Here is a 17,737-nt window from a genome sequence, read left to right as displayed (position 1 = left end):
CCCCCCCCCCCCCCCGCCGCTGACCCCAATGTGGATGACCCAGAGCTCCCCCTCCCTTCTCCCCTTTCACCCCTGCACACCCCTCCACCCCACGCCCACAGACCCTCCCTGCTTCTTGGCCTCTGGCCTTGGGCTTCTTTGCTTCACCCCCATCTTTCCCACGTTCTGGGCTGCTGTAACAAACGACCACAAACGTGGTGGTCTACAAGAATGCCAATTTGTTCTCTTACAGTGCTGGGGACTAGAAGTCTGGGGTCGGTCTCCCTGGGTCAGAACTCCCTCCTGAGACCCCCTGGCGGACCTGTGTCCTCGCCTTTCCAGATGCAGAGCTGCACTCCCCGAACTGGGGGCCCCTCCTCCACCGCAGCTGCCCACAGCTCAGCATCTTTACGTCTCCCTCTGCGGGGTTGGCCTCACTGCCGTCTCTCTTCTGTGTGTCCCTTCTCCCTTTGCTCTGTCTTACAAGGACCCATAACAGCCCACCCTGACCACTGGGGATAAACCCGTGATCTCCAGATCTCACACTTAATGACATCTGTGAATCTTTTTATTAAACCATATAAAGTAATGTTTACAAGTTCTAGGGCTTAGGACGTGGACATCTTTGGGCTGTTTTGCCAGCCTTCACTGAGGGCAGTTTTGAGCATCCCAAGTTCAATGCACATGACCGATGTCACTACAATCTCATCTTGTGACGACGGTACTTCTATGAGGCCTTTCTGCCTCCTGGCTTGACACATGGGTCAGCCTCTCCTTCCCCTCCCCTTCTGCGCGACACTCACTTGCAGACCCACAATCACACCTGCCTGCTACAGCCCCTGCTCCCGCTGCTACCAACTTAGCACAGGCCCTGCTTCTGCATTCTAGGCCCGCTGCAGTAAACTCTCCCCAACCCTGATGCGGACATCCCCCCTCCCAGGGGACGCCACTGCTGGAAAAAACATCCCTCGATCACCATTCCAATCACGGCACAAAACAACCTACCTGCTGTGGCCTCAGGGTCCTCGTTCTGCCAGACGAGGCTCAAATCTCCAAGTCTGGTACCCAACCATCCCATCCCGTCCTTTAACCTGTTACAAACCTATCCTTCTAGCTAAACCCTATCGCCAAACCAAAGTGGAATCGCCATTTTCCAATTTTTGTCCATCCAAATCCTCCATCCCTGATGCCCCCTCCTCCTGGAAGCCTCCCCTGATTACTAAGCAAGCAACGCTTTCTCCTTCCTCTGAACAACCTGGTTCTTATTCACACATTTCTCATATTGCTCTGCACTGTAGTTATTTGTGTCGCGTTTTTTTCTTAGGTGGTTTCAGGTTCTGTGGACCATGATATGATATCAGACTTCCACTGTCGCTTTGTAGAATGCTGGCTTACACGTAGTAAATGTTTATGAAAACTCTTGTTAAGTAAACCAGTGAATTAGAAAATGACTGGTTTCCCCTTTGGCTCTTTCTAACTAAGTCTTAGCCCTGGTAACTGCTCTGGCCACCTCGGTGCCAGGTCACTTGTATCCATAAAGCCAAGAGATGCTGTGCTTAGAATTTCTTTGACTATGACCTTGAGCTTAGCTGGAAAACAGAGTGAGGACACTTACAGCGGCCTCGCTTCAGCTGTCGGGTCTGCGGGGAACTTCCAGTTACTGGTAGTCCCTGCGCTGTCCTCAAAGTGCATGACTCCCCAGAAACGGCCTTTGCTAAAATGGAACATGAAAATTTACTTTTCCATTTGCTGAACTTCAGCACACCCATCAGCAGGGATTATAGTCACTTATGTGTGATGACACAGATGTTGAATAGCTGTTCTTTGTAAATGAAAGCATATGACCAGGAAAGAGGGCCATTACCCAGGAATTATACTATGGGTTTCATGTTAAATCCAAAATCAAATTACAGTTTAATCAACAATTTCATAGTAATTGCAGCATTTTTAAAAAGGACTGACACAATTATTTAGGCAGAGTGATGGAGAGGATTAATAAATCCAATATGCAATTTGGGGGAAGAAAGAAAAGAAGAAAAATTGCCTCTCTTTCCTTCTAATTCAGAAGTGTTCAAAGCAGCAGTAATATTTGAGTATGACCCTCCCATCCCCCTGGTTGCCTCTCATGGTAGGAAAAACAATTAGTCATTTGACATGGAATTTTAAAACAAGTTTACACCTTATTATACACAAATGAAGATGGTGTAGTGCTTAGTGCAAGTCAAGGACAATGGGATTTGCCTTTGGGGAAGCCCAGACCTCTTCCATCTGATGGTCATTCCCCCCACGTGGCAGCTGAGCACGTGAAAGGTGGCCAGTCCAAAAGGAGATCTACTGTGAACATAAAATGCACACTAGACTTTGAAGACGTGGTATGAAAAAAAAAAGTAAAATATCTCATTAATTCTTTTTTTGTATTATTACCCTTGAAATTATAATATTTGGGATGTATTGGGTTACGTAAAACATATTTTTAAAATTAATTTTACCTATTTCTTCTTGCTGTCTTAATGTGGTTCATGTTATATTTCTGCTGGCCTGGACCCCATAATTCATTGAAACTATCCTCAACAGACAATTCTTGGTCTTACGGAATTATGAATTCACGAAGTGCCTCAAAAACCCATTGGAATGGCCAAAAATGAACATCATGAAATGAGAAATAGAAATCAGATTCGTCAGCTGTTTGTATATTTTGGAAAATTATATATATATATATATATATATATATATATAAAAAACTGAGTCACTTTGCCGTACAGAAGAAATTAACACAACAATGTAAATCAACTGTACTGCAATAAAATTTTTTAAAAAAGAAATCAGATTACAGTCAAGTATAACCGACCATGTCTCCGAGCTTGGTTACATCCTTGAAGAACGTTTCCCAGGTTCCGTAGCACATCCTCCCACTTGACCCTCACAGACTCACTAGCTGGTGATCTCACCCCAAAACACAGGTGAGATCACTGAGGCTTACCAAGGAGGACTGGCTGAGGGCCACATCGTCAGGGGCAAAGCTGGGCTCCAAACCCACACCTCTGTCTCTGAGTTCTTTGTAACTGGGACTAAAATTTCATCACATGCTGTTTTCATCAAGATTCTCCATTAAAACAGAACCAATGGGACCAGAGAAGAGCAAGCACAGAGGTGCTGAAGGATGCGGCAGCTCCCCAAACAGAATGCATTTCTCACAAAATGCATATATATGTATGTGTGTGTGTATATATGTGCATTTCTGCTGGCCTGGACCATGTGCTCTTCATTTAAACCATCCCCAACATACAATTCTTGGTCTCGCTGAATTATGAATATATACGCATATACATACATACACATTTACATATACAGTGTGTGTGTATGTAATGGTAAACTGCTAAGATGATGGTTATGGTGATATATATACTAAATCTCTGAGGTGGAAAAACAAAATCTTAAATGACAACAGGGAATTCCCTGGCGGTCCAGCGGTCAGCACTTGGCACTTTCACTGCCATGGGCCCAGGTTCAATCCCTGGTCCAGGAACTAAGATCCCCGCAAGCTGCACAGCGGGGCCAAAAAAAGCAAAAAAAGTTTTTAAAAAATAACAACAAAAGCAAAACAAAACAAAAGCTCCAGTGCAACAAAAGCTAGAAGGTGTAATTTTTTTCTTTGACAAGAAGAGGTGCTTTCAGAAAGTAAAACTCACTAATATCGATTCTTAAATTTTCTTTTAGTGGTTAGAGAGTAAAAAGTGAAAAGAAGAAAGCTCTTGCGAAGACAGTTGGTTTCTGTAAGTCTTAATGAGTTGCTGTCTACCGCAGCCCTAACCAGGTCATTATTCCAACAGGCTTTAGAAACGATCACTCAACTGGATTGAGTTATTTGGCTCATGGCAAATATGTTAGACCATCTAAGACAGGGCCTTTAATGTCATTCTGATTCCAGAATTCTGTTCTACCATTTGTCATTCACTGTTGCCAGTCCAGAGGCGTAAACTAGGAGTCTTCTGCTCCATCTAGCAGTGAGTTCATTCAGCCGAGAGGTGACATTTTTTCAGCATCCAAACAGAGGCAGACATATCTGGAAACTGCTGAGAGGGGATATTCAGAAGTGCCAAAACAGAGCTGTGCTAGTGTCTCAGGTTTTATTTTGAAAGTCTGACTAGGGATCAGGTGTGTTTGTAATAACTTGTTATATGTGAGACTCTGCAATCTCTTCACAAATTATCGAGACAACTTTCAGTCTCTGCTATAAGCAGGGCAGGTTACTCTGCTGAGAGCCGTAGGATTTCAAAGCCTTCCCATTTCTCTGCCTGGAAAACATAGTCATCAACCTGGATCCTACTCAAATGTGCCAGAAAAGAACTGCTTTCTTCCCAGCCTTTTCCACTCACAGCCCTTTGCACATACCTTAAACAGAGCACCGCCATTCTGCAGCATGATATCACTTACAGGGAAAGTCTTCTGTTGTGTATGCAGGTATTCCCAGATCTTGGAGTTTCCGGTTTTCTCAATATTTAGATACAGTAGAATTCTGTGAGGTTTTTTGTTTTATTAATTGGAGAATAAAAAAAGTAAAAATGGGTAGGGAGATCAGAATATGTGAAGGAAATTTTCACATCATATAGCATCTAGAAAAAAATGTTATTTCTTTTCTTTAGGAATATTAATGTCTAGCAGAGAAATAGGAGAACCTGCTGTCCTTCCTTCAGAAATTATAGTCACTAACAAAACAATGATAAATTAACAGCTAAGACATAGAATAGTTGCTACAAGTTTACAATGTGGCTTATTTTGGGGCAATTCCTTGTAACCACCTTATGAAGCAGGTGTAATTATCCCTATTTAACAGATAATAAGCAAAGCCTCAAAACTCTCATGGCAAGTGTGGAGTCACTGGGCTTTGAACACAAGCTACCACATGGCTTAAGCCCCACATGTGGGAAAGGCTCAATCCACATTTTGGATGAATTACAGAATGAGAGCATGGGAAATCTGGAGCTGCATGGGGAACTAAATGTTTGTGATTCATTCTTTCCTTTTGACGTGGGAGCAACACACCAGCAGGAAGGAAAGAAGGTGACCTCATCACATTTCCTGGGACAAGGCTAATGACGGATCTTCCAACAAATGAATTAACTGTGTTTGCTAGCTGGAGAGTCCTTGTCTATGGGGTGCTTTCATCAGGATGTACCTGGCTGTGTAGGATCACGCATGGTAAGGAACTCTGAGTTTAGGAAACATAGCTCCCTTTAAAATGTAACTCTCTGAATATCCCTGAATATAACTAGCTACGCAACTGTCTGAAAAGTCTTCAGCATAACGTAAACATTCATTACGTGTGAGTGACGTGAATTCACACATCCCTTGGAGACCTCACACGTCAGTCTGAGTCAGAGCACGATATAACTCTGCAAAAACAAAACAGTAATAGAAGGTGCTCTGAAAGCCCCAGACTCTCCATTCTTCATCTGTGCTTTGAATTTACTTGAGTTCTTAATATTATTAGTGCAGCTTGACACTGGGTAAGAGCTCTGATTCGTGTGCATCTGATTGACATGAGCTATGAGCTTCCTGTCATCTAAGTTACACAGCATTTACAAAGTACTCACTCGCTATGCAGCGTTGGGTATGCTATTAACATTGACATATGGGTGTGTCTAATGGTAACAGGTCTGCTAAATAAAAGATACCTTTAGCTACCTTCATGTAGACTATGAGTTGCAGCTATGACTGAACATTAGAATCATTTTGGAAGTTTTTGAAGAAATAAATGATCGTTGAGCTCTACCCCAGAGCATCTGTGCTAGTTACTCCCCAGGCTCTGTCCTCTTCTTGTTCCACAGAAGTTACAGTCAGGATACGCTGAACAACTGGGAATATACTTCCCTGACTTCTTTGGCAACGAGGTGAGTGCAGCCAGTTAGTGGAACGTGGACAGAAGTGACACATGTCACCTCGGTCCCTTCACGCACTGTTCCTCATCTAAGCAACCTTTTCTTTGGCTGACCAGTACCTGGTCATAGGCGTCTAGCCTTGATCATGCAGGTGATTAAATAAGCTTCATCCGAAACAGTAGCTACTAGCCACATGCGGCTATCTAAATGTAAATGAACTAAATGAAAATTAGGGATTAAATCGAGTTAACAATTTGGCTCTTCTGTCACACTCGCCATAGTTCAAGCACTAAGGTGAGTGGCCACCATAATTGGAGAACATGAATACAGAATCTTTCCACCACTGTAGAAAGTTCTCTGAGTAACATTGCTTTAGGAGGTGGATTAGCCACGTGATAAAGAGCCTGGATCCATGGATCTCCATGTGGAGTGACCCCCCGCCCAGGCTGATCTAGACCTTTGAGCTGCCATATGAATGAAATAAACTTTATTAAGCCACAAAATCGGGGGCCTATTGGTTATAGCACTTTCGCCCACCTTAATGTTTAAACCTGTATAATCTAATTTTCTAGGGACAATGTCTATATTTCAATATCAAAAAAATACAAGCAGAATGAATCTAATGCACAGTTAAGGTTGAGCACTGCAGATGTATTCTTTATCTGTTCCTGCTTTTTATCACCAGCACCTAACACGGGGCTCTACAAGAGAGGTGGTGCATATTTAGGGGTGTGATAATGATGGTAGTTACCGCGAGTAATGCAGGACTTACCTGTCTGTGTCATAGGGCTACCTGCATCTCTTCAGGAGACACTGCACTTCTGGAGTTCAGTTTCCTCTGCATCTTCCTCTGTTATTCCCACCAGTGTCAGCAGAGCCCTCTCTCTTAGGCTGCGTCACACTGCAGTTTATTTTGATTTACCTGACATTTCCTCACACATAAAAACTCCGTTGAAGTTTTTATAACCACAAAATGCAATTTTAATAAATCCTCTTTTTATGGCAAACTTGCCCCGCAAACATCAATGGCTTTCTTCAATGTACGTGAGAGAAGTGATTCAGCAAATTAGCAAAGTGGCAGCTCCAAGCTCTTATCCCCACGAACCATCAAAAGACAAAAAGAGGGGCTTCCCAGGTGGCGCAGTGGTTGAGAGTCCGCCTGCCGATGCAGGGGACGCGGGTTCGTGCCCCAGTCCGGGAAGATCCCACATGCCGCAGAGCAGCTGGGCCCGTGAGCCATGGCCGCTGAGCCTGCGCGTCCGGAGCCTGTGCTCCGCAACGGGAGAGGCCACAGCAGTGAGAGGCCTGCATACAGCAAAAAAAAAAAAAAAAAGACAAAAAGAAATTGTCAGAAGAATAAAGACACAGACCTACTAGAGAACGGACTTGAGGATACGGGGAGGGGGATGGGTGAGCTGTGACAAAGCGAGAGAGAGGCATGGACATATATACACTACCAAACGCAAGGTAGATAGCTAGTGGGAAGCAGCCGCATAGCACAGGGAGATCAGCTCGGTGCTTTGTGACCGCCTGGAGGGGTGGGATAGGGAGGGTGGGAGGGAGATGCAAGAGGGAAGAGATATGGGAACATATGTATATGTATATCTGATTCACTTTGTTATAAAGCAGAAACTAACCCACCACTGTAAAGCAATTATACTCCAATAACGATGTTAAAAAAAAACAAAGAAATTGTCAGAAACAACTTTTCAGAACTCCAGGAAACAGCACCGTTTGCAGCAACCAAGAAAAATACAAAAATGGTAGGAGAGCTTAGTGACATTTTTACCTACCTTTGCCCTACTCCCTACAGTGGGTCCCTCTTTACTACACAGTGTGAGAATTTACATGCGCATCCTGGAGGGAGGTGCCTAATCCAGGTCCTAGCATATAACATGTTCTCAGTAAGTAACTGTTGGATTAAATAACACATAAATGCGAAAATATTGACTAAACTACCGATACACCCATTCTGAGTCTCAAAGGAGCAGCGAATACAAGTCAAATCAGCTCACGCTGTCATCTGGTTCCCTCCCTCCTCCTTCCCTCCCTTTCCTCTCTCTGTATCACTCTCTCTCCTCTTTCTCTCTTTGTCTCTGTCTCTCTCTGTCTCTCTGTCTCTCTCTGTCTCTCTCTCTCTCTCTCACACACACACACACACACACACACATTTTATTCCTTGCCTAATTTTTCCAATCCCATTCCAAGTACGACAGCGGTAGAATCACAGGAAAAATTAGAAAAGCATAGTTGGACATGGAATAAAACGCTGAAAGAGCAGCCTTGTCAAAAAAGGAGCATTTTAGAAGCTCAAGACAGAAGATGATTAATGTCCAAAGACCAAATGTCATATTACGGTGGAGATGAGAGCACCTGAAACCTCACTTGTGGCCAGAAAACACAAGAGAAAATGGGAACGGTGTGACTACAAACTTAGAAAAGGAAAACCAGGAAGATTTAGAAGCTATGACACTTAGGGTTGAGGGGAAAGTCTATTCCACTGTATTTAGTACTCGACCCGTGAAATGAAGGCACTTACAATATCAGACAAAAATAACACATAGCACCCAGAGATATAAAATGAATAGAAGGGGTAAGATGAACTGCTATTATATCCTTATAAAATTCCAGCAAGGTGCCGAGCTCATAATAAAATTCAATAAATCTTTGATGATTGACTGATATTTCAGTTCATGAATCCTGAAAAAGTGATGGAGGTATTTATTCAGGGCCCAAGGAAAGGACAAGTAAAAGCTCTTTGGGAGAAACCATGACTTATGCTGTCACTGGGTGCAATAATACACTGAGTGTGGAAATTGAGAAAGGAAAATTGTGGAGGGGAAGGAAGAGGACAGAAAGCCACCCCGGGAGTCCTGGGATGGGACAGGGGCAGTGTTAGCATCCTGGAGAATGAGGCGAGAACTTGATGATTCTGTCAAAGGAAAAATACTGAATAGAGTTAAGGCTGGTGTTGTTGAAACAATGAAACATAGTCACAATTATAACACATGTAAGCACAATTGCCTGAGAACTACATTTCAGGAAGTTTAGGAAGGAGGCTGGTGGACTCTGGCAAAGGATGTTATCAGACATCCTGCTTCATTTCTGAAGACTTTGAAACATACGAGTTAATATTCTAAAAAGAGAAGAATTAGCAGATTGAGAGCAAAATAGGCTTATTTTTCAGCTTTTTAAAATAATAACGAATTCATCTTTGCAATAAAAATCCTCCCTTCCACAGATTCAGAAACACTGCTGAATATAGATTATAATGAATTGGGAGAAAATACAAATGTATCAGCATAATTAATAGCAGTAACAAAAATATTAAATTAGAGCCTTTTCTAAGGAAAGTAGAAGACAGATTAATATTGGAATTCTAAGGATTTCTGTTTCTTCCTTTTTTTTTTTTTTTTTTTTGCAGAGTTTGGGTTCATTGTTTAATAAGTATTACTGCTTATGGCGAAAAGAAAGAATGTTAAACCCTCGGGGATAACATTATGCTTCTGTAACATGATGCATGCCTGATGCAGAGCAGAATCAGGATATCCTGAAATTGTATCCAAAAAATAATCTTTCTTAGAAAAATATATTTTGTATATTTTTTTGAAAAACTATCAATACAAGTACAAAGTCATCCTGCAGTCAGTAATATATCAACTACCATAGTTTTGTTTTAGTCCTTGTTCTTTAGGAAGCTGTGTTGTCAAAATCGGTTAAGGAGTCACGTGCTCCAGTTTCAGGCACAATTGCAGGAAACCTGAGCTGACCTGAGGTCTGGGGTTAACAATGAGATTAATTTACTTGCACCGGAGCTATGTGGAAGGTCTTATCATCCAGCAAGCTCTGAAAGATGGCAGTTTAGTAAGCCAGACCAAAATGCTAGGGATGTTGCCTGTGTGTGCTTTAATAATTTAGGGGACAGACAGGAAAATCACAAACGAAGCAAAATCCAAGGAATCCAAAATCCATCTCTGTGGCTGTCAGACAGTTGTTCTGGGGATGTTAAGTAAAAATTATTTTGGAGAAGCAGAAAGAGTAAATATCAATAAAGTGCCTGCTAGTAGAACTGCGGGTGTCATGGAACCTTCTTACAGGTATAACCTCTTCATCCATACTCCACTTTTACACACTCAGCTCTTTTTCTTTTTTTTTTTTTTTAAGTATACGTGATTTACAATGTTGTGCTAGTTTCAGGTATACAGCCCAGTGATTCAGTTATATTTGTTTTCAGATTCTTTTCCATTATAGGTTATTACAAGATATTGAATATAGTTCCCTGTGCTATACAGTAAATCCTTGTTGTTTATCTGTTTTATATATAATAGTGTGCATCTCTTAATCCTATACTCCTAATTTATCCCTCCCTTCCTCTTTCCCCTTTGGTAACCATGTTTGTTTTCTATGTCTGTGAGTCTGTTTCTGCTTCGTAAATAAATTCATTTGTATTATTCTTTTAGAGTCCTCATATAAGTGATATCACATAATAGTCATCTTTCTCCATCTGACTTACTTCACTTAGTATGATATTCTCTAGGTCCATCCATGTTGCTGCAAATGGCAATATTTCATTCTTTTTTTAAAATTTTTTACTTTATTTTTAATAGATGTTTATTGGAGTATAATTGCTTCATAATACCCTGTTAGTTTCTGTTGCACAACAAAGTGAATCAGCCATATGCATACACATGTCCCCATATCCCCTCCCTCTTGCGTCTCCCTCCCACCCTCCCTATCCCACCCCTCTAGGTGGTCACAAAGCACCGAGCTGATCTCCCTGTGCTATGCAGCTGCTACCCCCTAGCTATCTAGTTTACATTTGGTAGTGTATATATGTCGATGCTACTCTCACTTCACCCCAGCTTACCCTTCCTCCACCCCGTGTCCTCAAGTCCATTCTTTATGTCTACCTCTTTATTCCTGCCCTGCAACTAGGTTTACCAGTACCATTTTTTTTTAGATTCCATATACATGCATTAGCAAACGGTATTTGTTTTTCTCTTTCTGACTTACTTCACTCTGTATGACAGACTCTAGGTTCATCCACCTGACTGCAAATAACTCAATTTCGTTTATTTTTATGGCTGAGCAACATTCCGTTGTATATATGTGCCACATCTTATTTATCCATTCATCTGTCGATGGACACTTAGGTTGGTTCCATGTCCTGGCTATTGTAAATAGTGCTGCAATGAACACTGTGGTACATGTCTTTTTGAATTATGATTTTCTCAACTCTTTCTTAAATAAAGCTGTCAAAAAGGCTGTGAAGCATCTAGGGGAGTGGAAACAATCTCACTGAACCAGACTGTTCTTTTATGAAACGTTTTGTATCTTGTTTCATGATTTATCCTCTTTGCCTCGTGTCTCTATGTCTCTTCCAAATCCCTGTTTATAGCTTTTTGTCTTAAACCACTTAAAATTACATCTCTACTTTGTCAAAAAGCAATATCAAACGTTGGTGAGGGTTTAAGACTGTATTTTCCGAAGAGATAAGATAGTAGCCATTCAAGGTCAGGCCTCAAAATTCCTGGTACTTCTAGCCATGACCTAGGGGACATCTCTTCTGAAGGTTCTGTGATGCACCATCTGGATTCATTAAGAAACAGTTTCCATTTTCCAAGCTATGAACAAAGAGCTAAAATTGCCTCTTTTCTAACGAATCCCAAGTAACTTTTCATGCTTTAGCTGTTACATTTACTCATAAAATTGCAGGATATGTCAAAGAACCGACTCTGCATATTTCATACCATAATAAAACAAACCTGTTCACTATTATAGGCCATTTTTATGAATCCAGGATGTAGCCAAAGGAACAGAAAAGTGCAGCAAAGCAAAGAAGGTCACTGGAGGTTCAATGATATCTCCAGGACATGGGAACAATCCTGCCTACCATCTTTGTAAAAAGACGTGCTGATCGCAGACACATCTCTACAAAGAGTCTAAAAAATTGTCAAAAATGATTTGGAAAATATTTTCTTTGAAAAATCCTTTGCTGTATGGGTTGAAACCCATTTTTTCACAGTGGTTAAGACTTTCAGCTTCTTAGACCTGGTGCCACGCCCCACTCGGTGCCTTCCTAGTTTAACTCCCAAGACTCTGACTGACCACATGTGGAACCTGTCTATTCGGAGGGATATAGGACAGGAAGCCCAGTCCACCAGGCACCCTCCTCTGTGGGGCAGTCGTCACAGCAGTCCACTTAACCCTCTGGAATCTGCTCTCGCCGGCTCTCCAGGTGATGGCTCACCCGTCAGAAAACAGGACTCACCTCACATTGACTGAGCACCGGGCATTCCAGCCTAGAAGACTCAAGCTGCACAGGAGCCAACACTTTTGTAACAATTCCATAGGCATAACCTCCAGGGTCTCTGCAAGAAATGTGCCCAGTTATGAGTGTACAGTAGGGAAGCCCAACACTGATTTCCCATAAGGTATTTATAGTCCAAGTGCAATTTGCCAGTCGGGGGTCATTTGGACCACAAGAAATGTTGCTTGTAATGCACGATCCAATTGCATCTGGTTGCTGGGAGAACAAGATAGGGAGTGAATCGGTGGCCAAATTCTCATCCAAAAGAGCAAAAGATTTTCTTAAACTTTTACGCAAGTTGGCATTTCCCAGAAGAAAGTTCTGTGAAGCGATTGCTTCCCTCGTGAGGTATGCATCATGGAAGGAAGGAAGGAAAGAAGGGGAGAAAGAGAGAGAGAAAGACAAAGACTTGTTGGCAAGCACCCTCTAAGATTCATATATTCATGAGAATTTTACACTCTTAGAGGAATTTCCTTGCATGTGTGATTTCCCCTACATATTATATGCACATTGCACGCCGCTAATCTCCAGGATGACTCACATTGTTTATTTAGCAAAAAGAAAAAAAGTAAGAGTCCTCCCCTGCCCAGTGACACTTCACTAAAACTAATGAGTGATGCTCTTGCAAATGAGCTTAGGGGATCCTAGAGGATTTTTAAATAAGAAAGACTTTCTTGATTCTTACCAACAATCCTCACTGGCTCTTGAAATTTTCTTGGATTCAAGGTTTTATCTTGATTTGAATTCTGCACAGAAAAGTTGAGAATCCAAATGAACCAATCGGGGAGGGGCAACAGAACTGAAAGAAACTGAAATAAACCATTTTGGTTTGCGTTTTGGTTTTACCACATGAGTTTACACTGAAATAGAACTTAATATGCATTAGAGTGACTGGCTGGGACCCAGAGCAGTTTCAAGCTCTGTAAGACAGAAAATCTAAAGTAGATGAAATAAACAAATATGCACGTTCAGAATATAAAATGGTGACAATAAATGCAACTCTTTTAGGCACAAGTTCCAAAACCAACATCTCTACAAAAGTGTATACGGTATTTTCTCAGTAATTGTATACATACAGCTCTCAGTATAGATTTTTTAAATGTTGGTTATGTGGTTGTTAAACCAGATAAGCCCATAAAAATCTATGCATGAGGACATGAATTTGTGAAGAAAATGAATTTCTGTGCATAAATGACGCCAAGGCATTAAAGATGTCCTCAGCTTCCTCACAAATGCCCCTTTTATTTTTTCAATAGGAATTCAATGAACAAATAAGCTAAACAGAGACGATGACTCCTTGTAGTATATTAAATTGAATGACTGATTCCAGGAAGGTTAGTGTTGATACTTTTTAGATGTGATCACCAGCAGTCAGCTGTGAATAAGAACTCCATAAAGAGCAGAGCTGGGGACAACAGGACACATACCTTCCATCTGATGGACCAATACAAAAGTAGAGTTTACGACTGCATATTTCAAACCTTGATCAGTGAGAAATCCTGAGTCTTGGCACAAATATAAACATGGGCCATAAATTAGCCATAAAAAGGGCACTACACTTTCAGGATCTGGGGCCCTGTCTAAATTTACAAGCTGTTTGCAGAGCCTCTGAGACTAAGGGATGAATAAAATATTCCAGCCAACTAGTAAAGTAAGCATTATGCATGATTGAAAAGTACTGTAGCTGACTGCTCTGATTAATCAAGGGTAAATTACTGTTAACGCATGTCACGGGCTGTTTTTCACTGAGAGGAAGCCAGGGCATTCTATGGGCTCCACTGTGTTGAGAGCTGTGGATGAAACAGTGATTAATTAACCATTGGGAAGTTTCATAATTCCGCAATACTTTCTGGCTAAAAGAGAACAGCCTTTTAACCCACTGCCTAGGAAGGGAGCCACTCTGCCCCACCCAAATCCTCATGGGCTAGGGGAAGAGTTTTCATCAACTTCTCAGCTCTGGTTCTGTTCTGAAGTCACTTATAATATGATCATGATTAAAGAAGGAGAAAACTGAGTAGTAGGTTGCCCTATTCACAGCAAGTTCAGAAGTCATCGTGACACCCACTGCCTGGGGAAGCGGAACAAATCTGCCTGATGAAGCCTGAGTCGTGTACCTCCTGGGTGTGGCTGGGCCTCTGAGCAGGTGAGCTCAGCATAAGTGAAGGAGGCGTGTGCGGAATGCCAGGTAGTCAGGGCCCAGGAGCCAGACTGAGGCATGGCCAGGTGTGGGGAGAGCCCAGGGGAGCCAGGCTGGCTTAGGAGAGGTCAGAGACGGGCGGGGTCAGTGCAGACGGCTGGCTGAGCAGAGACCTGTCCAACAAGCAAACAACAGGGCCAGGTCAGGGATCAGTCCAGACAGAGATGCATTTACAATAGAGTCTTAATATACAGTTTTCAGAGGCTCTTAACCCTAAATTAGGGTCCAGGTGTATTCAAGTCTGCCCTCTGAAGTGTGATGGAAAGCAGCACAGGGGCTACATTCACTGGGTTGCCATGGGTCCCTCTGAGGACAAGACCTGTGAGCTGAGACCTGAAAGATGAGGTGGATCTACAGGAAAGTGGGAGCAGCAAGGACAAGGTGGATTGGAGTTCCAAGGAAGAGCGACTGCAAAAGTATCTATGGAACAACAGGGTCAGTGAGTTCAAGGTAAGTTTGGTACCAAACAAACCTTGGGTCCACTCACCCAACAGGCAGCAAAGCCAGTCTACTGATGCCAGTTGTGGTGGAGGAAAGTGCAGCATTTATTTGCAGGGTACGAAGCAAGGAGAATGGGCAAATAATGCTCAAAAGACCCGAACCCCTAGTGGCTATCAGGCAAAGGATTTTTAAAGGCAGCTTTAGGGATGAGGGTCGCAGGGTGTGTGATCAGCTCGTGAACATTCTTATGATTGGTTGGTGGTGACGTAACTGGGAGATATTTGGGGAATCTCAATGCTCAACCTTCTCCTTCCAAGCAGTCTGGGGTCTTCATGGTTGCGGTCAGCAGTTTCGATCTGGAGTCCTGGTTTCTATAAAACCGAAGGATATGCATCAGATTGTTATCTGTATCCCTTCAGAGGATCTAGGAGCCCTGTGGCTGTTTTATCGATGAACTATTGTTCAAGCGGTTATTAATTTTCTTGCTTGACTGCTTTCCCTTTGTTTCTGCATCTTCTCACTTCTTTAATTATTCACTGTTTCAGTCTGCTCTTTGGAACTCAGGAAAGGTCTAGGAGACGAAGCTTTTTCTACAAACAAGAAGCAGGGCACCCAGAGGGGCTTGTATCTGGGACGACCCTGCCCGTTCCTGCTTGGTTTCGAGGATGAATAGGCATTGGAAAGAAAACAGATTCAGTGAGGATCACTAAGACCTAGAGCAGAGGACAAGAAGCCAGGGGAGAATTTATTTCCTTTCTTCTCATCCTTCCCGAGACCTCATACATGGGAGATGTGAAGGATGGGGGGGTATTCAGCACCTTTTTACTTCAATCACAAATCTGTGGCAAATTAAGAAATGCCATGTTCGTTTTTATATCATTTCTCTTATAAATAATCAACAGTAGTTTGATATAATTTGAGATCACATCATGTCACCAAGCTAAACACCACCAAGCCCCAGAGAGAGAATATGATGACATTGGCTTCTGGAATGTTATCACTCCTTTTCCCCCTGTCTCCCTTCCTCTGATGTCTTTAGAGGAACGTGACATGCACATTTTTCAAGCACCTGCACTGGCGTCTTTTGCCAAATATTCCAACTAGCATTTTCCAGAGTCCCTAGAAAAATACTTTGGTTCACTGATCAGGTGAATTCCTTTTCCTTCAAATTTGTCCTGGATGCCTTTTAAGCTGTCTATCTGAAATTACTCTATATGCCAAAGTGGAAATAAAAATGGTGTTGCTAGAAAACATGTTTTCAGACTTTGCCTTCCAGAGAGGGTATGCTTTCCCGTATCTATATTGTTAGTTTCCATTCTGTTTGTAAATCTGTTAAATGCTCACTAAGTCAGTTCTCTGTCCTTATGTTTATTAAGCTCAGTTTTTCCCTTTGCGCACGTGAGAGTCCCAGCTCTTTGCGCTTGTTTGCAGAAGTGTCTAAGGCTACAGTGTCATTAGCCAGAGAGAGGAAATTACAGAAAGTTCGGCATGGAAGGGGCTCTTATATGTTCATTGCAACTCATACTCTAATTTTATTACAGATAAAAGTAGACTCTGAGGGAGCAAGTGGTTCCCTCAAGGCTTTACTCTGAGGTGGTGGCAGAACAAGGTCTGAGGCGTCGCAGACTCCAGATCCAGCCCTCTCTCCTCTTCACCTTGAGAGAATGACAGGTGGTTACACAGCAGACGGTCTGCAGGCTGCGGATGTGTGGGGAGGCAGAGGGACGAGATGCAGGGGGTCTGTGCACACTCTGAAGACAGGTCTTCACTTCTGAGCACCCTTGGCAAAGCCATCAGACACAGGGGGAGGTCGAGAGGTCAGCTTGGTAGAAACGCAGAGTCATCTCCTGCACTTTACAAAACAGCTCGGTCCTTACACTAGTCTGCTCTCCATGTTCTTTTCTGCTTATTACTCTGGGGTAAGCATCTTCCCGGAGGGTACCACAGGAGAAACCTGACACTTTTAAGATCCCAATTTTATTTGATGACAAGTAATTTAAAACATTACTACTAAAACAGACATGGGGTATTTTAGGGAAAAGAATACTATATTCAACTGAATTTTTAAGATGAAAAATGAGACTGCCAAATAATCTCTGACTTGAAGAGGGTCTCTTTGAGCTCCTTCTCTTATAACCCCAGAGGGTATGGATTCATCCTCCTGTGTAAGAGTTTGAAGACTGAGGGGAAATATTCTGACCAAACAAATAATATTCTAAATCACATTTTATGATGAACCATTTTGGATCTCAAAATTATAAAACCGTATGAATGCAAGAGTCCACACATTTTTAAGCCCTACTGAAACACAGGTTTTTTGCATTTGCTTCAGTTTTTCCTCTGGAGATGTGTCAATTCTGACATTTTATAACAGCCGAGAGGGAGACCTTCCAGCCTCCAGTCTGGCAGCAGATCTGTCACCCCACCATCGGCCTAGACCACAGAAATGTCACACATGTGAGGAGTCAGGGAACAAGAAACAGGACTCTTGTTACTGAGGGTACTGAGGGGTCTTTTTTTCTTCAATTTTTTACAACGCATTTATTCCTACAGAAAATAAACAACAAAATTTTGAGAGAGCTTTTTTGATTCAAGTTAAGTGATTGTATCTTTAATTTATCCATATGATTCTAAAATAATATTAAGTTCCTACTAGGTACCAGGCAGTGGCTAGAAGTTGCATTACTGTTCGCGCAAGTTCGCGTGCCAGACACATAGTGAGGCCAAACAAACCAAAACGTCGGAGTGTGGAGCAGAGAAGGGTTTATTGCAGGGCCACACAAGGAGACGAGGTGGCTCTTGCCCTGAAAAGCCCTGAACTCCCCGAAGGGTTTCAGCAAAGCCTTTTTAAAGGCCAGGAGTTGGGGGGTGGGGGGTGGGGGGGCGCAGAGTACGTGATCAGCTCCGGCACGATTCTCGGAATGGCTGGAG

The sequence above is a fragment of the Lipotes vexillifer genome, unplaced genomic scaffold, assembly GCF_000442215.2.
Source record: "Lipotes vexillifer unplaced genomic scaffold, Lipotes_vexillifer_v1.1 scaffold777, whole genome shotgun sequence".
In the NCBI taxonomy this organism is placed as follows: Eukaryota; Metazoa; Chordata; class Mammalia; order Artiodactyla; family Lipotidae; genus Lipotes; species Lipotes vexillifer.
This window is presented reverse-complemented; position numbering follows the sequence as displayed.